A 27,655-nucleotide genomic window follows, 5' to 3' on the forward strand; every position below is an offset into this window, starting at 1 on the left:
TCAGATGGAAAAGCAAGTCTTAGGATCTGCAGTGAATAGCCCCCAAAACTCACTTTGGCCTTTTTGTGACTGTTCTGATGAAAATATGTTCACGGCAGTTTAAAAAAAAAACGCTGGTAAAGAATTATGTGAATCTGCCATCTGCTGGTTGAAATGATGTTAAAATTTGTGGGTCATAACTCAAATTCACGCTGTTGTCTTTCTTTCTTTTCCCTATTTTATTTTTTTCAAGTGCAACTTAAAAAAAACGTTTAACTTAAACTCTAAATCCTATGTAATGTTTAACATTTATTATTATTAACATTATATATTTTATAGAAATAAAAGTAAGTAAAAGACAAAAAGAGAAAAAAAAAATCCAAAAATGAAAACATGTAAAAAAAACAAATTTCCAAACGGCATAAAACCTTCAAGATTTTTTTAAGGAATTTAAATGTGGACTGATGTTTTTTTAATTAAAGTTTGTTTCAAACATGTTAATGATAAACAGTAAACATGGCACAATGCTACTACTACCACTAATAATAATAAACAAATGTTTGAAAGGGAGCAGACAGAAACTTAGCTTATTAAAGTCTTGCCCTTAAAAATAAAAACAATAACAAAAATAAAATTATAGACAGAAAAATAATATATTTTTCTTTAGAAAGGTAATTTAAATAAATCAAACAACGGTGATAAAAATGGCAAAAAGGCAAGAAAAGAAAAAAGTTTTTTTATTTTTATAAATGAAACATACTTTTAGGATATGTCCACACAATTTAAAAGCATCTTAGGTTTTTTTTTTAAATGAAGTGCTATAGCTTATTTTCAGGCTATGATTGATGAAAAGTCAAATAAAGCCTGTAAATAGTGGTTTCTTATACAGCAGCAAATGAAAAATTGATGCTTAAAAGAAACCAATAACTAATAAACTCATAGCTTTTCTTTTTTTCATCAAATTCAATACTTGTAGAGTCACAAAAAGAGGAACTGTGTTACAGTCCCTCTGTCTGCCTCTAGGTGGCCCTAGTGTCCCATGAATCCTTCAGCTCTGCAGATGAAGGCTCGTTTTAAGGCCTCATCTTCAGCCTGGAACGGAAGAACGAACCGCCTTGCTGACAGTAAAATGTCGTAAAACTGTTTATGCAAAGAATACATCTGGAAGAAAATTATGAGCAGTTTCAATAGGTTTGTGCAATTTTTCCAACTTTGTTTTTGGAAAACTGTTACAAACACTTTTCCAACTCTGTTAATTTATGCCTTAGTTCCACAGAGCGACTTGTTCAGGAATAAGAAAAAACAAAAAATTAAAAAAAAGACTGAAACTAAACACTATCCACGACTGAGAAAAGGAGGAAAAAAAGGTACAAAAAGTGAATTACAAATACATTTAACCTCAGTACTTAAAAAAATCAAGAAGTGATTAATTAATTTTAATTTTTAAAAGAAATTTTCAAAACTTTTAGAGCAATTAAAATTAAACACGGTTGTGTTTCCTAACTGCTTATAACCTGTTTTCATAGAGTTTCGCAAAATAAAAAAAAACAGATAAAATAGTAGAATAATTCCTTTTCTATTTTAAGACAGTTTTGTTTATGTTTTTAAAATAATCTAGAAAGACATGCAGGAACAATATTTCTGTTGACATTAAACCTTTGATAATCGACCATAAAGGGGATTTTCATTATTTCTAATCAGAGAAAAACTCCGTTACGTCAGACAAACAGTTAAGAGTTTGTTCAAGATTTTTTTTAAATATTTTTTTTATTTGGTTTAAAAAAAAACTTGTAATAAATTAATACATTTATATTCAAGCTACTTTAAAAAAAATTCCATAAACTATTTAAAACGTTCAATTAAATGTCAATAAAAGCTTCCTTTACATTTGCGCTCAATAAACTGTCCATTTTTAGCAGGTCTGTTGTTGAACGGCGACAAAAGCAGAGCTGAGCGACTCTTCCTTCTTTCCTTTTCTTTGAACAAACAGCTTCTTAAGCCAAGACGGGACAATATTTGCCTTAGCTGGAATACCATTTTCCCTGGGCTTCTGGGTGTTGTTTGAGGGAGTGGGGGGCACTGACAGGGCGCTCTGAGAGCTGACCCTCACTCGACCGGGCACACGCCATCCGCCGCATATAAATAAAAGATTACACTGGAAAATCAATTTCTGAGCAAACTCATTAAAAATGCCCCTCACCTTAAATGATTCCTATTTCCTTCCATTCAACCTGTTAACGCCTGGCTGTCTCTGAGACCCACACTCTCCACCCCTCCCGGGGGCCACGTCAGTCCCTCCCACCTCTCCTTCACCCTGTTGCTCTCTCCCGGTGGTAATTACTTGCACAAGTCGTTTTTTGCCCTTTGATTTGCACCGTTTCACAAATGAAGGTTAAGTTTGTTTAACCGTGGTGGATTTGCCAGTCATGTTAGAGCATATAATGTGGCAGGTCCTTGGTTTCTCTGCACGCACCTCAGACACCCCCTTGGTCTGCACCCCCTCTCCCTTCGTCTTTCTCCCCCATCATCTCCTTCCCGGTTAGACTGGGCCTCATGAGGGAAGGTTGAGGGGATGCCAAGGTTAAGGCTTAACGGGCCGGAGGAATCCTGCTGAGGATCAAGCTTCAGGCCAAAGCGTCTCAAACTAAAAAGTCCGCTCTGATAAAAAAAGAATTAAACTGGGGAGATGCGAGAAAAAAAACACTCATTAAATGCAAAATAGCATTTGGGACGAGTGTTATGGCCTAATCTTTGATCAATACTTGATAAAGAGTCTTGAGGAGAAAATCGATTCACTTCAGCTCCGGCTTTGAAGAGCATTTCAAGATCAAGCAGCTGAGCTGCAGCAGTCCCAGGATAACACACAGTCCAGACACCAGGTGATAGTCCTGTTCATGTTCATGCTTATTGTTGAGAGATGTTTTGTTTTTGTTCTTTTTCCTCCAACAATAAAGCTGCAATGACACGTCTCCGTCCCATATCCTGTGTGGCAAGTAGAGCTTAGATTCTGTCTGACCGAGGGCGGCCATAAAGCTTAGGGAAAACAAAAGTGTGTTTAGCAGCGGGGCAGATAGCTGCTCTCACTTTAGATAATCCCACTGATAGCGGTGGAAAGCCTTTACCGTTTGGAGGGCCCTGCGAGCTCCCAGCCCATCTGTGTTTGTGCTGGTTGAGACATTATTTTCTCCCATTGTCCAACATCCCCTTGAAGATGTGCAGTTTTGAGCCGTGAGATTGAACTCCACAACCTTGTAGTGCCTTAACGCATGAGGTGCAGGTGTCAAGAGCGCGGAGGGATTTCCTGAAGAGTTATGTGGAACTGAAGGCTTCAGCCGAGGTAAAATTTGGAGCAAATGCACACATATTATTCTGCAAACTACTGGATCCGTGCAAAGGTTTCAAACTTCGATTTACAGACGTTCAAGATACCTTACCAGGTTTTAACTTCTCTTTGCTCCACATCTTTCCGAGCATTTTTCCAAACTAGCACCGTGGAGAATTGTTTTGTCTCGTCAGGATCTAGAAATACGAAATTATTATTAAAATGAGTCGAAATCGATTTTGTTCCAAACTCTTGACAAAGATAAAACTTAATTTAAGACCAAAAAAAAAAAAAAAAAACAGTAATTTTTGGTTGAAATTAAATAAAGTTAGACTGTCATTATTCTGGAAACAAAAATGTAGATTTATTTTCTAAGAATAGATTTTATGAGAATTTATGAGAATGGACCAACTTGAACTGAGATTCTCATTTTGTTCACACTTAAATGAGTCATTTCCACATAGAATACTTGCTTTTCGTCACTGTAATCACAATAAACTACAATCAGGTTCATAAAAGCTCAAATAATACAAACTATTTACTTAGAAACAGCAAAAAACCCACATATTTTCGGGCTATATTCAAAATGACTTCTACCTAACATATTTTAGCTCATTTTTCCCTTTTTAAATGCTTGTGTGGAATTTGTAGACATTGCAGAAAATGTTACAACTTTGTGGTGATTTAGTTCCTGAGGTTAGTGTTCTATTTCTATTTTTGGGAATATGTACTTCACACTATTGCACCAAGTATTCAAAAAAGAGCTTTTTGGCTGGATACTTTTGTGGAATAAGCAATACAATTAAAATGTTTTTCTCAATTGTAATCCAAAAGTGTTTTATTTATTGGCAGTATAGATCACAAGAATCTGAAAGACTAGAGTTTGGTTCTGCATCTCAGCACATGAGACAAAATAGTGTGTTTTTAAGTGCCAGAGTAAAAAATCGGAACCAAGGAGAGTAAAGACGGTACAAAGGAGAGTGAAATACCACGCGTGCTTGTGTGTCCCTGTGTGTGCACTGAAGGATGGTGGTGAGAGTGTTGTGTTTCACAGTTTTTTGCCATGATGCACTGCTTTATTATTCTGCACAAGGGGCACTTCACATGCGGAATGGGTTCTCTTTGATATCGACAGCAGCTTGAGGGAGAGAGTGCACTCAAAAACAGGCGAGGGCGAATTTATTCTGGGAGGAAAAAAACTGATAGTTGTGTACTTCCCTGGCAGCGGTTACCGCACATACATATACGGAGAGCCAAGCGCTTTGATGCTCCAGCGGTGACACTCTACACACTAATGAAATATGGTAATTACAGCCACATGAAAGCCCTCCTAGGTAGAGTTGCAGGAAAAGGGTATAAAAAACAAATATGACTTTATCCAAAGATACCCAGTGTGATTAATTCTTCTTTTCACAAACATATATTTTGTGTTTTTCACTTGCTACAAAGCATTTCTGGTCATGAGTTGAACCAGGAATGAGCGAGGGGGAAAAGTCCTCTGATTAAGAAGACAATTGGTCCCATTGAGGCGCAGGATGAAGAACTGCAAACAGCTTTCTATGGACAGTTCTCTGTGCTGAAGCTGATTTGCTTTCCAGATTTAAAATTCATAAACTAAACAAGACTCAAATTCATTATAAGTCTAGTAAAAGAAAAAAAAAACTCAAGAAAACTCTTCTAAGTAAAATGTTTGAATGTTTACATCTTCTTCCACTGAAGCAACAAAATGACTGTGATGTGCTTTTATGTAAGATTCAATATGAAAGAGTCAAAGGTAAATAATTTAAACGGGAAAAACAGTTTATTTAGGATTCTGGAGAGAAAAATAGGAAACAAATCAAATTACTTTTATTTGTACATTTAGATGTTATTTTTTACATTAAAACTAAAAACATTAATAGCAACATCAAACACTTTAAACGTATTAAAATGTAAACCTGTTTACGCCTGAATTTATCTCCAGCTATGAAAAAGAAATCCAGATGTGCTTTCATGTGAAATTAAAGTAATTCAGGTGGTTTGATCCATATTTGCATCTATGGGCATCAATGCGTTAAAATGTAAAATAAGTGACATTGTTAAATAGTAAGGAAATAACACAACAGCTTTGTTAAAAGCTTGTCTGTAAAAAATGTTTTTAAAAAGAATTCAGACAAACAATTGATTCTATTTTCTTATTTGAAAAATATTGAATTTTTTTGTTTTAACCCTTGTGCTATCCTAGGCACTTTGACATTGGGAGTTGGGTCATCTAGACCCACTAGACAGTGCTCTGAACCTTTTTTCTTCAATGATTTGTGATTTTCACTGGTGTCCATGGATTACATGAAATCCTCTCCACCTTTATCCACCTTTGTCATGGTAGGGAGAACACGTCAATGGACATCTTGACCCCATAGGATAGCACAAGGGTTAAAGCAAACACATGTTAGAAACAAAGCACAGTGTGTGCAGAAAATTCTGATAAAACGATCTACAGATATGAGCAAAGGTGACGTGAGCCGCTGCAAACCTTGAGCAGGAAGCAGAGATGGCAGTGGAAGTGACAAGAGGGCTGCAGGGGGCTGGATGTTTGACCATCACTGTTTGCTCACAGTCAGACAGCAGAGCGGCCTCTTGAACACACAGACACACACACACACACACACACACACACACACATACACACATAGACACTTATACAGGGGCTGATTGGCTCTCCTGAGGGATGAAGCTCGAGGTCAGGGAGAAGGTGGAGGTCAAATGGGCTCTGATAAGTCCTGCTAATAGGAAGCTGTGTGGGGGCAGTAAGATAGGCTAGCTGGGGCTAAAACCTGAATGAACACACACACACACACACATATGAAGTCATGCACACTGTGTGTGTATGCATGGACAGTCTTTAAGGTCAGAGCATGGTGTGAGAATGTTAAATGGGGAGGCTAGAGACATCAAATATTTTCCTACCCATCACTATCAGCAAACCACCTGTCTGAGATCTTGAAACGTGCACAGGTGTGCACTCGTGTGTGTTTGAGTGTGAGCGCGTCACATCTTCAGTTCAGGCAGATGAGTGTGTTTACTTTGAGGCAAGCAGACATGCAGATGTTCAGGCGGACGGCGTGTGTGTACAGTATGGGCGCCAGCCACGGCTGCATGCGCTGCAGACAGACAGACAGACAGACAGACATCAGGACGGATGCAGATTTGGGTGCAAGCTGCCAACGTGAAGATAGGAGCTCGTGCTTCATCCTCCCGCTGCTTTTTTTTTTTTTTTTTTTATCGCCCTCCTTCAGGTGTATCCAGGTTACTCCAAGGCCATGCCCCCCTTTAAACCAGGACAGTCAAGGTAATGGGTAATTGCAGAACGGTACTCGTAAACCAGCCTATTTGTCTTCGGATGAACTCCGCCCCACTGGGTTCGGGCGACAAACTTTAAAGGAAAATTCCACCCTTTCATCCGTTTTCATCCCGCTCTATCCTGCCTTGTGTCTCGCTCGCCGCCATCAATGGTCATTGCGATCGCTTTTGTTTTTAATTTCTCATTTCTTCTGTCTTTGTCTTTATCGCTCTCCCCTCTTCTGTGCCCATAACTCTCTGACTTTATGAGTAACTCCAGCTCCCTCCCTCTTTTAATGTTTGATTCCGGGTGATAAAGGCAGACTGCGCCGCTTAATGTGGTCGAAGGTCAGAGGCTGCTGTGGGGTGGGGGGGCAGGTTCATAAATTCGAGCTGAAACTGGATCGAGATCAACTTTTGGACCATTAAGTGTTGTCGGTCTGTGAGCACACACACCGAGAAAACACACACACTGAAGCAATTGTGCGTATCTGCGTTATGGCTCATTATCTGACAATCTATCAAGATACCAATCAGGAGTTTGTGTATATCTGCTGTCACATGTACTTACCCTCTGAGGAGCCATAAGACCACTGCTTCTCTTTGCCCACAGGCCATTAAGTACATTTAAGAGCTCAAACCGGGACTTGTCCATAAATGTGTCCCATTTGTAGGATCCGGAGCATGGATGATACTCAAACAGAAACCCTGTGCACAGAGAAAACGGACTGCTTTTGACCTCAGACATGTGTGTTGTGGAGTTAGTTCATCTCCACAACCATCTCTTGTTTGTTTCAGACCACAAACAAACAACCCCCCCACACACACACACACACACACATATAGGGTGGTCACTGATGCAGGTTGAAGCTCTACCAAACGCCTGTCCGTTTTCAACCCTTCTTCTGCTCCCACTCCTCATCTGAATTCGCTCTTTGGCCGGATCCGGCCATTACAAATTCATCGTATGCTGTCACGGCTGATTGAAGTGATGGGCTGGATCCTCGGGGCTTCCTGCTTGATGGAGGGTGCTATAGCAAATAGCCCAATGGGTCTGTTTAGATAACACTGACCTCTCGCGAAACCCACATCTGCTGTTAGCGAGCTGTGCAGGACTCGCCACGGATCGAAAATAATGAGCCCAAAAATGACAGGTACAATGAAACTAATTATAAAAAAAAAAATAAAGAAAAAGGGAGGGACACAGGTAAAGAGAAAGGAATAAAGACTGCCAGAAGACGAGGTGGGGTTACAGAGGTAAAAGGAGATCTTAGATGGACAATGATGTGAAGCGGATTGTAGCTCCCACCTGCCCTCTCCATGAACAAAAGTGTTAGTCATCATCAGGGCGAATTGTGAGGGGAGACAAGGGGCCGCTGCCTCGCTGGTCCCCCTGATCTGCATTCCGCCCATGGGGTTACCAGGGTAACGACTACAGAAAACCGAGGGGCGAGGAGGGTGAGGGAGGCATGGAGAGGGCACTCACCCTTTTCCTTGGAAATGGATATTCATGGCTTTGTTCTGCAGGGGTTATGATCGTGTTGATTAGAGGACGGAGGGGAGGGGGGGTGTTTAAACAGCCCACCCTCTCTGCTGGCCTCAAATATCACATCAGGACTCCACCTGACCACCGCATCAGCATTCAAAATACCAGCACCCATTAGGAAGAGGTTCGCCAAAGACGCCAACAGGAAAAAGGATCAATTCTTCTACCAAATGATAAGATTCTCTTACATTCTGTACATCCTTCAATACTGCTTTAAAGTCCCACTCCCATCATGTTTTGATCTATTTTTAAAGCCTCCCTGGTGGTCTTTTAGTCATAATTATGCCGTTATTGTCCAAACACAGAAAAAATGGCTAATACAGAGTCACCAAAAAAAATAAAATAGCTCATACAGAGTCGCAGTAGTTCATTAGAAAGTCACAAGGGTTGTGGGTGGGGCACAAGGTCTACACTAATTTCCCATCATCCCTTTGGTGCACTCTCTCCAGCTAGCCTACAGCCCCTCACACCCCCAACCTAACATTGCCGGTGCAACAAAAATGGCGAGTGATGCTCAGACCAGGAAAACAAAGACGTTCATGGATCTGTTTGTCGGACAGTGGATGCATCAGAATGAAGTGGAGCAGGGAGCTTGTAGCCCCGCCCAACGTATTTTCTGTCATGGCTACAAGATTTTTCAAACAGCATTTTTTCAGCTGCTCCTGATTCACACCAATCATAAACAAATACTCAGAAATGTATTTTTTTTCTTTAAGTATGTCCCCCATCATCAGAAAAATGCCACAAGAACCTGAAAAGACCATTTTCATTGGAGTGGGTCTGTACGATCCGCATCATAACTCACAGGTTCAATCTTTAAGACAGCGTGTGAAAATGTCATCAAAGTCTGTGTGCACACACGGGCCCCCACCTTAAATGTCACAGAGGACAATACTTGAAGGCTGAAAGCCATAAAACATCCCCGTAACAGAGACAAAATGTTTCACAATCACTCCATTAAAAGCTGTGAGGAGAGACGGACGAGCAGACGTTGGCTGTCTCTCTGGTGTGACGCAGGGCTGAACACAGGACACTCCTCCCTGCAAGGAATGCAGCTGCTCTAAGAAAATGTTGTTCTTTAATTAAACTATCTCTGCGGTGCACTTTCAAGACGTGGGGGGGGGGGGGGGGGGGGGGGGGGGGGTTTTGAAACATCTACGGGTGGATCTGTGCTAAAAGTTGCTAACAATGCATCTTAAATGCTTGTGTTTACTGAAATAGCTAAATAGTGTGCACTATTGTTGTGGGTCTAAAAAAAGTACAGCTGACTTCATTTCAGGAGATCCGCCTGGGAAGACCTGGAACCGAACAATATCAGCTCTGTGTTGGTTATCCTCCAGAGTCCAGCCTGCATGTCTGCTGCAGACACCCAAGATAAGCTGCATCCCTTAAACACATAATCAACCATTGACCCTGACATTTATCATAATATTTTTTACATAATATAGCCTCCCTGTATTATTCCAAGCATACTAACGTATGCAAATATGGATATCTGACCACTGCACACAGCAACAATCAGACTAAACTGGAAGGAACTTCCACTCAGTATCTTATTTTGGGGCAGAGACATGCAGACTTTGTAGAAACAATTTTACTCACAACCTTTAAAAAATTGCATATAATCAAGCTTAATTTAGAAAATGATAATTGATTCATTAAATTAAAATTGTTGTTTTTAATTAACCTGAAAGAGCCCAGACATCAGTGCAACATAAAAATGGGTTTAGTCCACTTGGTTTGGTGTTTCCTAGATTATTTAATTTTTCAGGAAAAAATGGGTTAAAATAAGCAATCAATCTATTTTTTTTAATTTCAGACAATATGTGTTTTTTAGATGAAATCATTTTTATTTTGAAAGTTGCGTTTTTTCAACGTTTTTTTCCACAACAAAACGATTTTTTAAAATGATTTCAAACAATTTTCTACTGAATTAGTTGTAAACTTGTGATGGAAATTAATCCGTGGAGTATTTTGCCAGCGATATACTTGCAACAAAAGGTAGGCTAGCCTACACATAGTTTTATTTTATGTTATTCTTTAAGCATGATCTATAAAAGTAGGCTACTTTTGAGGAAACCATTGAACCTTTTTACAACTTTTTGGATGTGATTTTCTAATAGGAGTTTCTGATCTGTCCTTTGCAGGATCCTTCAGCTGCGGCTCTGCCTTCGCGATGCTCATGCTGTGGATGCGCGTCGCTCCTCTCCACTGCGCGCCTTCAGCCGCTTTTACCGGACCGGAGTGGTCATTCCTTCTGTTCAGGTTCGGCTGCAGACGGAGTAGAGTCGATGCTCTCCGCGGGGAAGATGTGGCTTTTTGGGGAGGGACGGGGACGGGAGGGATGGGGGGGGGGGGGGGCTCCTGCGCTTCCTGCTGCAGGCGCTAGGTGGCGATATGAAGGAGGACGGACTCTCTGGTCCACCTGCGCGCGCACAGGCCGGCTCCACGGCGCGCGCTTTCAACACTGAGGGACAGAAAATGAGGAGGACGTTTTACATCTAAAAGTTCAATCAAGTTCTGACAATTTTATCTGTCAAAAAAGTAGAGAAAAAAAACTAGGTACGGTGTGGTGTTTATGGGAAACTGAGTGAAAAACGTCATTAGGACTCAAGATTTCCAATTGGCTGTGTGAAAGAGACTTAACACCAATTGTCCTGCTGGTCACCTCGCAGGACAAAATGCAAATGCGCAGGTCTATAGGGCCTGGTGCGGGAAAGCCATTGATTTGAGATGAATACAGTGGCTACTCTCAGACCCTTCACGGTTATTAGGACTAATAGAGACACATAAAATAGTGAGAAAGAAGCAGAGATCCCCACAAACGCTCCAAAAGGCTCGCTACTCCACAGGCCTCTTGGAGAGTTTGGCTTGCAATTTGCATTCCTTTGTGTGACAACTTGTAATCCTCCCCTCAGCATGCCAAGAAACACACAACAGATTTATTGTCCCAGTCAACAAATCGTTTAGGTCATCCCTTACCTATTACTGCCTAATGCACTGGGAGCCCCCACCCGTGCAACTCCTCATCTCAGCACCGGACACTTGGAAAGGCAGACCCCTGAAACGGCCGGGGCCTCAAGGCCCTGGCGCTTTGTTGGCCCCTGCTCTATTCAGACGCCATAATTCAGGAGTTGCAGTTTCTGCTTGGGAGGTTGGGAGGGACTGAACCTGTGGCTGAGTTTGGTGTCGAACTGCTGCAGGGCCACACAAGCTGTGCAGAGTTCTCTGCTTTCGTCAGATCAGAGCGCTCCAGGTGACATCTCTCTGCAGCTTCACATGAAAATGATGAGAATATAACACTTTCCTGAGAGTTTAATTCTGAAAATTATAATGTTATTTGTTAATGTTGTGAAACAGCAAATGTGCTGAACCGCTCTCTTTCAGGCATGTGCACTTCACAGCACAACAGAGGACTCAGCCTTTCTTTATGGTCATCAGTGCAGCTATAATTACAACGAGGAGACAATCTGCTCTAAGAAAAAAAACTGTTTTTTCTTTGGTCCAAACCTTTAAGATAAGATTAAAATAAAACACAGACATGACATTTTGAAAGTGACAATGCTCATTCTTAATTTATTTGAGAACTTCTAAATTATCTTTCAAAACTCTATTGCTGCTTTCAAAGATTGTTTAACATTTCTTCCTGTCTTTTTGTCAAAGACACTTTGATTGAATGAAATTTTAGGATTTAAACGTTTGATTACCAACATTTTGGTTTTCTAATTCTGTCCTGCAGCGGCCGTCCTGGACTTCTTTCTGAGTCTTTGAGCGAAAATGTGACCATAGCCACTCAAAAACTCACCAAAATTTGCATGAGCCCAGTAAATATCAAGCAAATATCAAGTAATCAAGTAAATATGAATTTTGACAAAGTGACCCCCCCCCCCCCCCACACACACACACACACAGGAGGAAATGATGACATCACAGCAGGAGACAACCTTTAAAAAATAAATGGAGAGAAAGTCTCTGATGGGGCTCAAAAAATAATTTCTAAATCCACGAATAAAACCAAAACACACGTGTCAAACATATCTAAAGGATATTTTTAAAATTATTATGGGATGGCCACAGGACCTACTGTACAACTTGGCCGCCACGTTGTGGCAAAACCCTTTGTTTGAATGATCTTGATGAAATTTCACACACACCGCCAGGCGAAGTCCACAACCACAACAAAAGTTTTGTTGACCTTTGACCTCAGGGAGAGGTTGCGATCCTAAATTTTTCAAAAAGCCTTTAGTCACCTTTAGTACCAACTGCAAATTTAATCTATCTATCGCCTCCTAACTGCTAGAGCCTCGGGAAGCTACTTTGGGGAAAGAATGTCAGAAAATTAACCTTGTAGATTTGGTGTGGCGACTTCGGAAAAGTGGCATTTCCCAGTTGATCTTTCCCTGTACCGGAACATTGAGAACATTTAATACATGAATCGTTGGATCAAGCTGAAAGAAACAATATAATATGAGCAGGAGCAGAAGGGTACAGTAAAGGGGGCGGGTCAAAGGGGGTGGGGGTGGCGGCGAAGGGGCCCATTTGCTTGCTGCTTTAATTTGTATGAATCTTTATTAATTTATTAGACAGGTAGGTGTCAAAGAAAAAGGAGCATCTCCAGCACATTGAAAAACAGCCCTTTGGTGGAAATCTGCAGGCCCGCTGAAATGACGCTCTGTTGTTAATTTATTCTGTCAAATTGAATTTTCTGTGGAAGTGGGGAGCAGCAATAAAGAGGCTGGCTTTGGATGCATGTTTGCAGTTCCACTTGGCAGACGAAGCAACAAGCCTTCATGGTTTGTGCTGCAGCCATCCAGTCTGAGGCGGAAGTTTTGAACTTTTCCTCTTTTGAGTTTTGCAAATGTGCAATGTTTTAACCTATATAACAATTCTTGAAAGAAAGTTATCCAGAAGCTTTTTGTTAAGATGCAAAACTGCACTAAATGTTTGAAAATACAGTGTATATTAGCTTAAAATGTAAAAAAGTCAATTAAAAAGATGAAACATCCCGAGATCGGAACAACAGTGTCCTGTTTGGAAAAAAATGAGGGTCTCAATTAAAGCCATCTCCCTGGAGGCAAATGTGCAGCCAGAATGACCTAAGCTGCATGAATTTGGTCTGAATACATTTGTCTGGCTGCACGGCTTCTTGCACACATGCCCCTGGTTAGCTCCTCTCCTTTTGTGAGACTTCCCACAGATTCCCTGGTAACTCAATCTGTCCACAATCAATACGCCGCCCCAAGCCTACTGCATAAATACATTATTCAGGTGTTTGGAAAAGGCCGACTCTGTGGAGCTGCTTTTATAAAAAAATCTCATCAGAGGAACAAACCGGATGCAAAAGCAGGACATCGCCCTGCTGTTTGCTAAAACTGGATGAAGAAAGATACGCAGAGCAAGAAAAATAAGCTCACATAAGCTCCACAAGTTTCCAGTCTTGATAATAGTGGCAGTAAAGTCTATTTCACTGAGGCAGACTGTGTGGTGGCAGGGAAGCAGGTGGTTTTCATGCTGGTTGAAGGGGTCCCACTGTGGATTTAAGGACACGGTCCATCATTCCAGGTTTCCCATTCTACAGCCCTCGCCTCACTTCCTCTTGCCTCTCCTCTTCTTCCTCCTCCCTCCTCCTCTTGGGCTTTTGATCAAAGCTGGCCTCTCTGCCACAGTTGCCCATCGGGGGGCTCCTCACTCTCACCTACAACAACACCGCCTGCTGGGCGTCCTTCTCTGATGCACACATGGCCACAAACATACGGGGGCCAAAACCAAAGATCCCACACACAGATTCCCACGCGGTTCACGCCTCCCATCTTTCTGCTGCAGATACCTTTAATTACTGAGAAAACAGCGCTGTCACCACAAAATAGATCAAGTTGTTATCATTTTTTCTTTTTACCTACACAGAGAAACTATATTTTAGACTGCTTGCAAAGACCTACAACCTTGCTTTCATACATTTAAGGTATTTTACTAGGTTTGAAGTTGTTTTAACTTCTACACCTTTCTAAGTTTTTCTCCAAATTGGAGATATTGTGTGTTTTTTTTTATCTCATTAGGATCTAGAAATAAGGAAATTATTATCAAAACGAGTCAAAATCCTTTTGCTCCAAACACCAGACAATAGAAAAACCTGACTTGAGACTCAGAAAACACACATTTCCTAATTTAAGAAATGTTTTAAACACATTTTATTAAACAGAATTACTTTTTAACATGGAGAAACCAAATTAAATCTCTTAGTTTTTAACATTAATCTCAGCTGTTTTGAAGACCATGACAAGAAGTTTGTTAATGCACGACCTCCTCAGAAAAACTGTTGCTGCCGTCTAATAAGTATATTTGCTCTCTTTATTTATTTATTTTTTATTACTGAAGCTTCATAACCAAAGTGATATGAGAAGATACGTAAGGCTAAATGGCTGACGAAGTGTGCATTATTACTTTTTAACGCACGCCGTGGAAGCCTGAACCGTCCAACGCAAAGCGTTAAAAAGTAATAATGCACACTTCGAAGGCCATTAACCCGCTTATACGATGGCCACTTACAAAAGCAATACATATTAACCAGTTTTTAGTCCTTAATTCTTTTTATTTTCTCCAATTTGGATTGCTTTTCTCACAAAAAGCAGAATTTTTGTTACATGGTGCGGCGCACCACCGCTGCAGTCAAAATTCGGCGATATATAACATTTAAGCTAGGTGACCGGAACTTCTTTTTTCACCATGCGGTTATCACTGTGGTTTATCACTTTTTAATGTACACCCAGCAGCCAATCAGAATCGAGTATTCACCCAGACCATGGTATAAATTTCGATATTTCATCATCATCTTCTAAACCCGTGTTGCCCTTTTCGGGTCACAGGGCTGCCGGAGCCTATCCCGGCCACTCGTGGGCAAAGGCTGGGGACATGGTGGACAGGTCGCCACAATCACACACCCATGCACACTCACACTTACACCTAGGGAGAACTTAGAGTGAAGCATGTTTTCGGACGGTGGGAGGAAGTCGGAGTTCCTGGAGAGAACCCACGGATGCACGGGGAGAACATGCAAACTCCACATAGAAAGGTCCCCCGTTGATGTCCTGGTTCAGCCGGGACTCGAACCGGAACCTTTCAATTTTCAGGCTGATCTATCTGATCAAGGATAAGACATGAGAAAAACAATGTATATGATAATATTTTACCTTTGGCACACGAAAAAAAATCTGTTTTAAAAAGAAGTTGTTTTCGCAAGTTCTTTTCCTACCCGGAAGTATGACACCTCGATGTCTGAGGCTCCACCTTTCTCTCCTTGTAGGTGCCGCCCATTTCATGACGTCAACCTAGAACAGACCTCTGCAGCGTTAGGCCCGCAAAAACAAACAAACATCCAAATTTCTGTAAAGATGGATGTGCATATAAAAGGAAAGCGTTTAGCCGATCACCGCTAGCTCCACTGGGAAAGTGGGTGTGTCTGTTAGCCTGGGGGCGGGGCAGGCAGCCCTTTGAGTAAAAGCGACTTGCTGCATAATGAACTGAACCTTTTACTACTTTCTCGTCATTTTTCTTTTTAGATTAGTGTTCTTTTAGGCTATCTCTTATTGCAGTGATTCATTCGTGTTACTGCAGACAACAATGATGGATTCAAAGAACAGACAATGATCTAAATGGGAAAACCCATTATGCAATGGGAGCTGCATTTTCTACATCAAAACAGACACCAGAACAAACAAGCAGCGCAGCTTGCTTACATGTGTTAACACTGTCTATGCTTCCACCTGTAAGCTTTTATCTGAAGGCCTGGTGCCCAACTTACTTCCTCCTCTAACTTGACCTCAAAATTCCTCTCATTTAGCATGTGTACTTCCAATTATACACAAAAGAAACACTTTGGTTTGTTTTCCGGAGGTTCTGAAAGTACTTCAGTGCAGGATCTTTGTAAATTCTCGTGTCTCACTTTTTTCACAGAAACAAATGTTTGTTGATGTCTTCTGTCGGTCTTCAAAAAGTTTGTTTTTTCCCTCCGAAAATCTATTGCTCTTCTTCAGAGCTGGATGTAATCCTGTTGAAACATCTGGTGATGACTCAGGCCGTATCTCAGATGCAGATCACATGTGAGTCATTATCCTGAGGTTGGCCTTTCCTGGGCAAATTGGACTTTGTATATTTTCAGACAGTCCCATGCATATACATGGGACCCGGCTGTGATGACACTTGGGTCCGATGAAAGTGTTTCCAGTGTTTGTGTTCCAGTTCAAAGGGCTCGATAGGAAACGGCGCTGATGATGCGACGCAGGAAGCACCTTGGGCCAATCCTCTCTATCCTCACCTGCGTAACTGAGCCCCAAAGGCCCCGCAGCTCAGTTACTGCAGTTCCTTTTAACAGAGGAGGTTTTTAACTCATTAAGCATCAATTAGAGTGTTGTCTGCTCAGTGATGACGAGGTTAACCATGTGTGGAAGGCTTTTCCTTCCCAAACGCAGACGAAAAGGAGATGTTTCACAATTGGAACAAGAAATAACCCTTCAATGCAACATCGTTAATGGTCTTGAGCTTGTGTGTGTGGAGGGAGCAGGAACAACTACTTGACAACTTAAAATATCTCATTTTTATGCAGCAGCATGGTTTTATTATTGACGTATAGCATTTGACTCCAACTGAACTTGTTGAGTGAACTTTAACAAAATTGTTTTTCATTTTTTAGAAAAAAGATTTTGGGAAATTCCATCAAATTCAATGGAAAAAAATGGAAAAACATCAGAAAAACAGAAAAAATAAAATATTGAAAGGGTTTAGAAACGTACGGTAGGGAGCAAATCACATCAGCAAATCATTCAACCCAAAAACATTTTAAAGATCACGATGACAATTAAAAAGCAAAACAAACATTTAAGAAAGCACTACATTTTATAAAGCAAAATAAAATAGCAGACACCCAAACTTAAAAAACAAACAAAAAAGGAATGTTAAGACTCCACATCCTAAAAACCAAGTTTACTCTGTTCTCAGGAAAAAGGGAAGAAGTGTAGATTTCTAATAAATTCATTAATTTACAGGTTTGGTTATGTTTTTGTTTGAAATTAATGAAGGACTAAATAAACAGTATTCTTCTGTTTTTACGATTTGTCCCTTTTTAATGCTTTATTATTATTTTTTTACCTCAAGTTCCTTTTTTTCATTTTAGTTTTCTATTTGTGTTTTCTAATTTAAAAGTCAATTTTTTTCAACTAAACTGCATTTTTATGCTCTTCAAAAGCTCTAATCGAAATCATAATCATCTGAAAGAATTTTTCAATTTGAAATCAAACCAAATATTTCAAATTTCCCTCTAAAACTCGTCCCTGATAGGAAAGACAGGAAAAAATAAATACTTTCAGGGCCATTTTATTCACTGAAGTTTGGTTTTCATACAGTTCTCTACATTTTTCTTTAAAGCTCTTTCTAATGGAGTTTAAACTCAATTTTAAAATCTACATTAGCAGGGTTTGTTTTCATAAAACTTTAATAAAAGTCATATTTTTTTTAACAAAAGCATAAGACTACAAACCTTTTCATCTCTTACAGTGACATGAAAATGTGGACTTTAACAGACTACCGTAAAGAAAAAACGAAAACTGGAGAAATGCGTTCACCTTTTGCTGGCTGAACCGTCACAACAGCTGCAGGGACTTGAACTCTTTGGTTTTCCCTCATACTTCACTTCTTTTTCTGGTTTTATGGGTTTCATTCCTAATGAGTGAGCTCAGTCTTGACCTGACATGCAGGTTAAACTACTGTACGCTCGTGAATTCTTTCTTAAAACCTGACCCAAGTCAAGTTGAGTTATGCCTCTGATGGTCTCAGCTGAAGGTAGCCCACACGCCCTGCACAGGGCTCTCTGTGTGTCATTTCCTTCCCACTGACCCCTGCTGTTGGCATAAAAAAAGAAGAAAAGTGAAGGTAGAAGAGAAAAACTGCATTTTATTAGGGTCACGCGTGCATTTGACAGGTAAGAGTAGAGATAAATGGTGAGTTTTATGGTAGATTGTACGGATTTCTCAGCTTTTATAGGAAACTTAAATTAGCAGCTCAATAAAATTCAGCATCAGCTTTGCCGAAACAGTTTTTTTTATAGAATTTTGGCTTTTTTTGGTAAAACGTCAACTGGTTGAGCTCACCAAAAGCCATTTCATATTTATTCCTGGCATGAGCACATACTTGATCATTTCCCAAACTATTTTTGAGCCGTCGTTCAAATCAGACCTGCTTTAACTGCAAAAACATAAAATCTAACCAAAATGTATGTCTAGTTTCTAGTTTAATATTAATGACCTTATAACACTTGACACAGGGCAATAACCTTCGAGCTATACTTTTTATTTAGATGGAAAGACTTGTTTTAAGACAATAAATCCTGAATCAATCTTTGTTGAGTCATTAGATCTGGAGGAAACCATCTTAATTTAAGCAAATATTAAAAAGTATAAATGTATTTAACAACAGCAGGACAAAAGTTTAAAGTAATTATATATTTTAAATATTTTTTGTAAGAAAAATGCATCTATAAACGTAAAATACTAGTCTTACTTTAGGAGAAAGGTCTTAAAAGGGTAATGTTTGTGTGTGTGTGTGTGTGTGTGTGCGGGGGGGGGGGGGGGGGGGGCGTTAACATAGCTTATTTAAAGATACAAAACTATTTTTGAGCAAAACATGCTTATTGAAAGACCAATTATTAAAGGATTTGACCTAAATAAGAGTGTTCAAAGCTAATTTCAAGTTTTTCTTTTGACTTAAAGAGCAGAGCATCACATCTTTTTAAAGAAATCTTCCCAAGAAGAAATTCTTCTGGTCCTATTGGCAGATTTTCCCCCTTAAGAATAATATGTATTCTATATCTTTTAACTTGCTTTGGAAGGACATTTTTTATCAGTTAATCAGAAATTCCCCTCTGATTTATTGGGCTATGGGTGATTTTTCTGTATTTGACACGTACAAAAGGCGCACCGGGTGTTTGGGCGCGGGAACGTTAACACATACCGGTAAAACGCGCGTGCTGGAGTGTGTTTTAAAAAAAGGCAGCGGGAGCAAAACTGAGTTGGTTGTGATTTTTTTTTTTATTTTTTCAGTCAACAAATCCATCAAAGTGCTCATCTTCTGTATCCAAACCAGTTTTTAGTACTTTATTCTTGGTATTTTTTTGGTTTGGATTGCTTTTTTCACAAAAAGCGGACTATTTGTTGGGTTGTGTTGAGTCTGTCTCGTTGCCCTTGCTCCTCATGAATGATGCCAGCTTTTTGGCACTTCGGAAGCAGTGCAAGCAGACACGTTAGCCTGAGCAACATAACTCGCCAAGCGCCTCCTCCCTCAACAATAAAAGCCGTGCCACGTTGTGCATATTGCTACTGAGCTGCTCCCGTTCTTCTCGACAGTGCGACTCACCGGGATGTCGGCACCTCGTCCATGTTGGTGATGTGGCTGGAGGTGTTTGTCGGCGATCTTTTTACTGCAGTGGGAGCGTAAGATGAACAGCTTTTCGTTGTAATCCACTGGAGGTCGCTGCAGCACCGTCATCCTCCCCCGTTCTCATTCTTCTACGTCCCACAACAACACATTAGGCGCACCGCCTCATAGGGCGCCCCCTACAGTTTGGAGAAAATTTAAGACTTTCAGGTGCGCCTTATGGTCGTGAAAATACGGTTCATAATTTTCTTCATATGTGTCCTCCATCATCAGAAAAAAAAACACCATTTTCACCAGAATGGGTCTTTAAGGACCAACTGACCGCCTCCTTATCCCCTCGTGTGTTACTGAATGCTGCCGTCCTCACAGCAGGTTCTTGTGATCTCAGACGCTTCTACGGCTCCACGTCCGGACATCACGTCTTCACAATGACCACGGCTTTCACAGCTTGCAAAACAAGCAAAGTGCCGAGCTCCCTAAGCATCTCATGTTGTGGGCAAATGGACACTTTCAGCAGAGATGGCTTTGAGGATTGCAGGGAGAAAGGACAGACGAATGGGGTCAGAGTGAAAAGATGAATGATCGGGTTAATGCCGAGCGGGCAGGTTAAGCACCGACCGCAAAACGTTTCCCACTCTTTAGGGAGCTAAGTGGGACAGGAGATAATTGATGTGAGGCAGAAGTTTTCATAAGCCCTGTGGCTTCCAAGGTATTTCTGCGAGTGTTACGTGAGACAGGAGGACAATGAAAAAGACACCATGGGAGTGAGGTTTACGAGGAGGAGTGACGGGCTGCGCGAAGACAGCAGGTCAAACGGAATGCCTCAGAGAACAGAAGACAACAGCCCAACACAAGTTGTTGCAACTGCTGCACATTACCGTCACTTCTGCAGGGCCGGTCCCCACGTGCACGTGTGGGCACACACCAGGACGTCCCACAGAATTCTGGCAACAACTCACGAGCCGAGGAGGGAATCCGAGGAACGGCACCGCAAGGAATTTCAGATATCTCAAGCAATCTTTCACTTTTCTCCAAGAGAAGGAATCTTAGCTCTTAACAGTTTTTTGGAAGGCCTTACCATGTGAGACTCATCCATCAACCAGCACTGCTCACACGCTCCTCTAAATCAGGGGGGCTGAAAAACAAGGACAAATACTTCTGTTTTACTGGTTGAGATGCAGCGGGTCACAGGTCAGCACTCAAACCAGCAGCCTTTTCCTGAAATATTACTCAGGAGCTCCACTTCTCTTCTGCTCTTCCTTTTATATCTCTAATCTCCACTTCACTGAATGTTTCTCCTGGCACTCGGCTCGCCTGTCTGTGTGCATCAACAAACAGAGGAGGAGAAAGCAGCAACTGTATTAACAGATGGCCAGAGTCAATAAAACACACACAAATCAGGCGCTGGACACATCTGTTGTACGTGGAGGCTGACTAATCTGTCTGTGTGGCTCAACAGGAGTGATGGAATCACAGCAGATTAGGGGGTTCAAGGCAGATCACCCAGGGGGGGGCGCAGCCAGTGTTGTAATGGAGATAAAGCACAATAGATATTGGGTGGGTGGGTGGTGGGGGTGGGCTGAAAAGAAAGAGCCAGAAATAAATACCACATAAAAACACACTAACATTCTTTACAGAACTTAACTTTATGGCCATGTTTTCGGCTAAATAGAAAGATCTCTCTCCCTCTGCTATATAATATTTTAAATATATATATATATATATATATATATTTAAAATATATAATTACTTTAAATAGCAAAAAGAAGATGTTAAAAAAACATCTTCTTGAGGCATTTTTCTCACGAAGAAGCTCATATATGAAGTCATATATGAGTATTTCTTTTTTTCAAATGGTTGTGAATCAGGAGTAGACAAAAAAAATGTCAGTTAAAAAAGGTGGTATTTATGACAGAAAATACCCAAAATAATGCTCTGGGCTCTCAGCTATTGGAGGGGAAAGGGGGGCGGGGCTGCTCGCTGCCAACAGTCCCAGACACAATTCAGGATTTCTCACGAAACTCTGCAGAAGAAGTCTTGGAGAACGAAGCAGGTTTGGGGATTTTTCGCTAAATACGGCATCATCACCATTAAAAGACCACTGGGGACACTTTGGAACTAGTTTAAAAGATGATCGTGGGGGAACTTAAAGCATGTACTTCCAACTCCAGTCCATGCAATTTACAGAGAATATTCTACAAATATTTATATATTATTTTGCAAAAAGAAGAAAAAGAAAAAAATGTGTCGCCCTCCCACTTAAATTAAGGTTTCCTTGGTTGGAAAATATGAAAAAAACCTGTCTTTAAACCCAACTAGAGATTCTTTATTGTCATGTTTTCCGAACTCGCAGAACAAACGTACGTAGGTTCCAAATGGATTTAAAAACACAAATAGAAATACTTCATGAAAGTATGCATACTAGAGACAATGATGAAGACGAGAGGAAAAACAGGTCTGAGGAAGACAAGAGGAACTTCTGTAGAGAGAAGAAGAAATATGACCTTTTTAACGAACATTTAGGCTTTTTCAGCTAAATGCAAAAATGTTTCCAAAATTTTTTTAAATGTTTGTCTGAAAAGCAATAAGAAGTTTCTTCTTCCTACATTAAGGAACAATTTAGTGAAAGTCAATGCAGCGGCGCCCCCAGCAAAAAGTTTTTCCTCCCCAATTTTTGAATCAGAAATAGTCTACTGGTAATTGTTGACAAATATTAAGAAATTATCAATACAAGCTTTTATAAGAATTGCAAAAATAACAATAGCCACATTTTCTAATTACAATTAAAACAATAATATTATTAAAGATGTTAGAAAAATGTATTTTTTTATCTTTTTATTTGTAATGGCCTTCCAAAGTCTTCTGCCCCCTCCCACACCCTCAAAGAAAATGCTCTAGCTCCGCCCCTGTGAGAGATTAAAGTCTTGTTTTGTTTTCTCACACAGATTTTTTGTCATTTTCAGAATTTATTTATCAGTGAATTTCTCTTTTCATGCAGCCTCGGGCGTCCAGCCCAACCACTGCTGCCCACGCATCCACGCCACCAGCCTCCGCCGTCACTGGAAACTCAAACATCACGGCCGGGATTTAATTGGGGATTTGACACAGGATCTCCTGCTGGTGGGGATTAAAGGTAAGGTTAATGCTGCACAATCTCCATTGGTTTAAAAAAATATTTAACAAAAATGTACAGCAAAAAGGTGAATACTGATGAGCTGGCTGTAAAATAATCCACGATGGAGAAAAAAAAAACATCAAACAGATGTAATTAGATTAGGTTGGTAAGCACTGGAGCTTGGTTAATTCTCAACAAATTATCTAATCCAGATGTTGCACTCTCTGTGTAAACACAGTGCCCTGCAGAATCATAAAACAAATAAGCATGAAAAAGGTTTAAAGTTTCAAACAGAGCCCAACCTCAGCCTGAGAGCCTTCCACTGAAGGGAAAAAAAAGGAAACAAAAATGTTAAATCCACACCGCACACTCCCACTTCACTGCCTTCTTGAAACAGGAAAATGTAAATATGGTAATATTTAGCACGTGTTTTAAAACATATCGCTTTTCTCAAGCTGGGAGAAGCTGAAAGAGAAGGAGTGAGAGAAAGTCAGACGGGGAGGAAGAGAAATATATAAAAAAAGAAAAAGGAAAAAACTGGCCCACACACGAGAGAAGGCCTCCCTACATTTGTGTGTGTGTGTGTGTGTTCCAGTTTGTGCGATGTGGACAGGCTGTGGCTTCCTATGATTGCACACAGTTCCATCCAAGATCTCTGGCACTGGGCTGATGCCCTCAAACGACTCCAAAAGACTAAACTGGATCTGTGGCACCCCGAATCTAAAGAGTCAACAACTTGACAATAGGAAAACACCACTCCAGCGGCTCATATCATCCATCTGTGCACCGCAGCCATTCTTCATGGAGGGAAATAGGAAGAGGAGGAAAAGGAGGGAGGGGGGAATGAGAAAGAAAAAGGGAGACAGGGCAGAGGGAGGAGCAGAAATGGAAACATGCTGGACATATGGATGTGTTTAAGGACCACCAGGGAAGGGAAACTTGTGCATTTTCGCATAAACCCTGATAAACTCCAAATATGTAATTACACGGGGTTTAGGGCTTGTCTGTTGCCGATTCATTCAGGAATTTCTGGTTGCGTCTCTCAGAGAGTTCGGGTGCAACAGGCTCTTTATCGTTCTCGAGTGGCGGATCTGCCCAGCTCTAATGCGGCCGAGCCTTCTGCTCGCACTGGACCTGCTCGGTGTGAAAGTGCCATTGCCCCCCACCCCCTTATTGTTTAACAAGGCGGCGTGTGAAAGAAGAAAGCAGTCAAAAGAAATGCCTCCTACTACATAAAACCAGCAAAGGCTCCTTGTAAAATACCTGTAGCCCTTTTAAAGATTTCATCACGCTGCAATTTATAGTTTTCCAATTTCTTGTCAGTGTTTGTAGCCAATTTGTTGTGCTCCAATAAATAGACTGGCCTATTTATCAGCAGACCACATGGCAGCCATTTATGGCGCTTAACAAGAGGCAGATGTGTTTTGTGTATGTTTTCGCATGCAGGTTTGACGCGCTGACAGTCTACGGGATGCACACCCCTCTGTCCTGACTGCAGGAACGGCTGTAAACATCAGGTCTGATTAGACCGTGGAGAAGGCAAACATGCTTCTCTGACCATCCCTGAGACTTGTTTGTCTTCCTGTGACAGTGGCCTTTGGTTCATAAACAGGGTGCGTCACCGAGACGTGCACGCACTGACAGAGCGAGCACCTTTCCTGCTGCCTGTGAGGCCGCTCTATTTCTGAGCGTAAACAGTCTTTGCCTACACCAGTGTTCACATTATAAACTGTCTATTTCTTTGTACTTCCTTGTGTTGTGTGCACGTATTATGCGAATGCATGTCTGAATGTTGCCAATTACCCCAGCTATAAATACAAAGATCCCCATCCGTCACTTAGTTTCTGGGTGGCTGCAGCGCTGCCATAATTGGTTTCAGATGGTCACCCAGATCTCTCTCCCTCTGCTGCAACGCCATCGCTCCGGCTGTGTGTGAGAGAAAGCCGCAGGGGAGAAGGAGGTGGAAGGAGAGGGAAAAAAATGAGTGACAGACGGGAATAAATACAGAGCAAGCAGAGGAATAAACACACAGACACTAAATGTTTCTTTTGTTCTGGAATTCTCCTCATCCTGTGAGGCGGGAGGGAAAGAGCAATTTAACTCGTTAACTCCATGAGTGTTAATGGCTTCGTAACAACTGTTTTCATTTGGACGCCATTTATAAATATCAGCTGACGTTTGTTAGACGAGACATTTAAACGGGATATCACGTGAATCTCGTTATTATTCATCAGGAAACAGTGTAAAATGAACACAACAATAAACATCTGCTTAAGCCAGAAAAAAAAAACAGCAAAAATGTTAAATTAAATGCACATTAATGTATAACTCTGGAGTTATTTTGCATAACTATTATGAATGTTGATCATTTATTCTGTATAATACTACTTAAGACGGTAACTTTAATAAGCTTTAGCGCTCTCTCCTCCCAAAGGACACACAATCAATGAACATACTGGCAATAAATTAGCTGACTATCGGGAAATTGATTTCCAAAGCAGGGGATTCTGGGACTCAGTGACAGCAGGTTAGAGACTTGGAAACTCTGAGCTGGCAACCTTCACGGTTTTATTTAACCCCTTGATCACGATGAAAAAACAAAAAAGGAAAAATCAGTGATGTTTCTGCCTTGATGCTAAATTGAATTAATTTTGAAGCCGTAGCGGTTCGGCGCATATTTGCATCAAATATTTTGTCAAACAAATACATTTAAAAGCAACTACTTTAATTGTTTAATTTACAGTTATGCAAACATTTTGTAGGCTCTTGTTTCCTAATTTTCAAATAACAGGTTCTGAAAGGTCAAATGTGTAAAATTAAAGGTAAACAAAAGTGTTTCCTGAAGATGAAACATGTATTGAACACAGTGAGCTATAGGATGAGCAGTAAAAGCAGGCAAATGTCAGCTGCTCCTGCGTTTGGGCTGGGATGGACCCGTTTCCCTCCACTCATTAGCAGATGAAGAAGCGAGGCAGCAGACCCACAGGAATGCTCCTGTTAGTCCATTAAATCTCTCTCTTCGGGGCACGGGCCTCAGTGCGAGGTGGGAGACGCCGCGGCAGCGCGTGCCGTTTCTCTCGTGGGTGTCGGCAAAGCCCTCGTGACGCTGGCTTGGCACCACATCCCTTGCTGGCTTGCTGAGACTCTAATTGCCTCATTTTGCTCATCAGAACAAAAAGACGGTGCGCACCCATGAAGCAGGAGTTTCACTATACTGGAGCCATGGAATTATTTACCCAAGTCAGAAAAGAAGTAGATTTAGAATAAAAAGAAGAAGTTTTGTGGGACTAAAGCAGATGTTCTGTGGGATTGACTTCATACGCTACAAACTATTTGGTCCCTGCAAAGGTTTCCAAACTTTTTTAGACATTTGAGATGTTTTACTAGGTTTAAAACTTCTCTTTGCTCTACACCTTTCAAAGCTTTTCTCAAAATCATCACAGTGGAGAATTTTTGTCTCATTGAGAGTCAGGAACTATAAATAAGGAAATTAAATTAAAATGAGTCCAAATCCTGTGGCTCTGAACTCTTGACAACAGAAAAACTTGATTTAAAAAAAAAATATATATATATGATATTATAATGTAGGGCGGCATGGTGGAGCAGTGGTTAGCGCTCTTGGCTCACAGCAAGAAGGCCCCTGGTTCAAGTCCCAGCTGGGGGACGTGAATAAACACAACATCAATGGGGGACCCTTCTGTGTGGAGTTTGCATGTTCTCCCCGTGCATGCGTGGTTTCTCTCCGGGATCTCCGGCTTCCTCCCACCATCTAAAAACATGCTTTATAGGTTAATTGGCAACTCTAGATTGTCCATAGGTGTGAGTGTGAGGGTGAATGGGTGTGTTATTGTGGACATTCTACCCTGCGACAGACTGGCGACCTGTCCAGGGACTCCCCTGCCTTCGCCCACAAGTGGCCGGGATAGGCTCCGGCAGCCCCGTGACCCCGAAAGGAATTAAACAGAAAAGAAAATGAATGAATGTAATAATGATTGGTTACATTTTAAGGATGTTATGTTTAAAAGTTCAATACATGTCGTAAAAGGAAGACATTTTGGAAACAAAAATTTAGATTTTTGTTCTAAGAATAAGTGATAGTTGGAGATTTTATGAGGATTCATTAGGATGGGCCAACTTGTACTACGATACTCATTTAGTTCACATTCAAATGGCGTATTTTCACGTATTGCAATAGTTTTATTGTCACTGTAATTAAAATGAACTACAATTAGGCTCATAAAAGGATACAAACTATTTGCTTAGAACTAGTTACTACTATTAGTTAACTACTAATTTTAAAACCAATGTTGTTATGTATTTTCAGAGTGCTGGCAGCTATGCGTATTCATCCGAATTTGAACACTATTTTTCCATGACTCCCCGCTTAAAGGGTTAAATGTAGGGGTAGGGAGAAGCCTTAGGGGTAGGGGAAGAATTTGGATTCAGCCTTCTGTTTTTTAAGCTTATTTTTGCTTTTAAATGCTTGTGTGAAACTTCTTGTTTCTAGATTTTGATCTTGTTATTAGATTAAAAAAAGGTAAAACAATTTGCTGCACGGTAAGAAAATGTACTACTTTGTTGGAAATGTTTTGTCTGAAGAATAATGCTCTATTGGTAGTGGTGGCGCTTGTGTTTGGCAGCGGAGCGGCCACCAGTGTGTGAATGTGTGTGTGACTGGGTGAATGGGTCTGCGACTGTAAAAGCGCTTTGTCCTTGTAGGTAGAAAAGCGCTATACAAGTATACGCCATTTACCATTCTATTCCTATACTTAGGTTACCTTTTTTTGCAGTGTAAATACACTGCAAAACACAAAATCTGAGCATTTTTTGTCTATCTTCTGGTTCAAATATCTTTTTTACACTTAATATAAGACAAAACTAACTTACTTAACTGTAAACTTTTCAGTAACAACTTGTTTTAAGACAATAAATCTTGAATACCTTGTTGAGTCAT

At 40.8% G+C, this 27,655-nt stretch overlaps 2 long non-coding RNA genes across 4 annotated transcripts; one reads left to right on the plus strand and one right to left on the minus strand.

Annotated features, from left to right (window-relative positions):
* Positions 1 to 1,974: 1,974 nt before the first annotated feature.
* On the plus strand, positions 1,975 to 27,655 carry LOC144991954 (uncharacterized). Its single transcript, XR_013655645.1, has 3 exons — positions 1,975 to 3,316; positions 10,313 to 10,430; positions 22,585 to 27,655. It is a non-coding gene; the product is annotated as an uncharacterized LOC144991954 (long non-coding RNA).
* On the minus strand, positions 10,525 to 22,647 carry LOC105354014 (uncharacterized). Of its 3 annotated transcripts, none has more exons than XR_013655644.1 (6): positions 20,665 to 22,647; positions 19,566 to 19,765; positions 15,415 to 15,490; positions 15,124 to 15,302; positions 11,148 to 12,565; positions 10,525 to 10,632 (listed from the first exon to the last, which is right to left on the minus strand). It is a non-coding gene; the product is annotated as an uncharacterized LOC105354014 (long non-coding RNA). The 3 variants fall into 3 exon arrangements; XR_013655643.1 differs by having other exon boundaries at positions 11,148 to 11,438; positions 12,510 to 15,302; positions 20,665 to 21,239; XR_002873212.2 differs by having other exon boundaries at positions 11,148 to 15,302.

This window comes from Oryzias latipes, chromosome 4 (genome assembly GCF_053564925.1).
Source record: "Oryzias latipes strain Hd-rR chromosome 4, Olatipes_Hd-rR_3.1".
NCBI classification, from domain to species: domain Eukaryota; kingdom Metazoa; phylum Chordata; class Actinopteri; order Beloniformes; family Adrianichthyidae; genus Oryzias; species Oryzias latipes.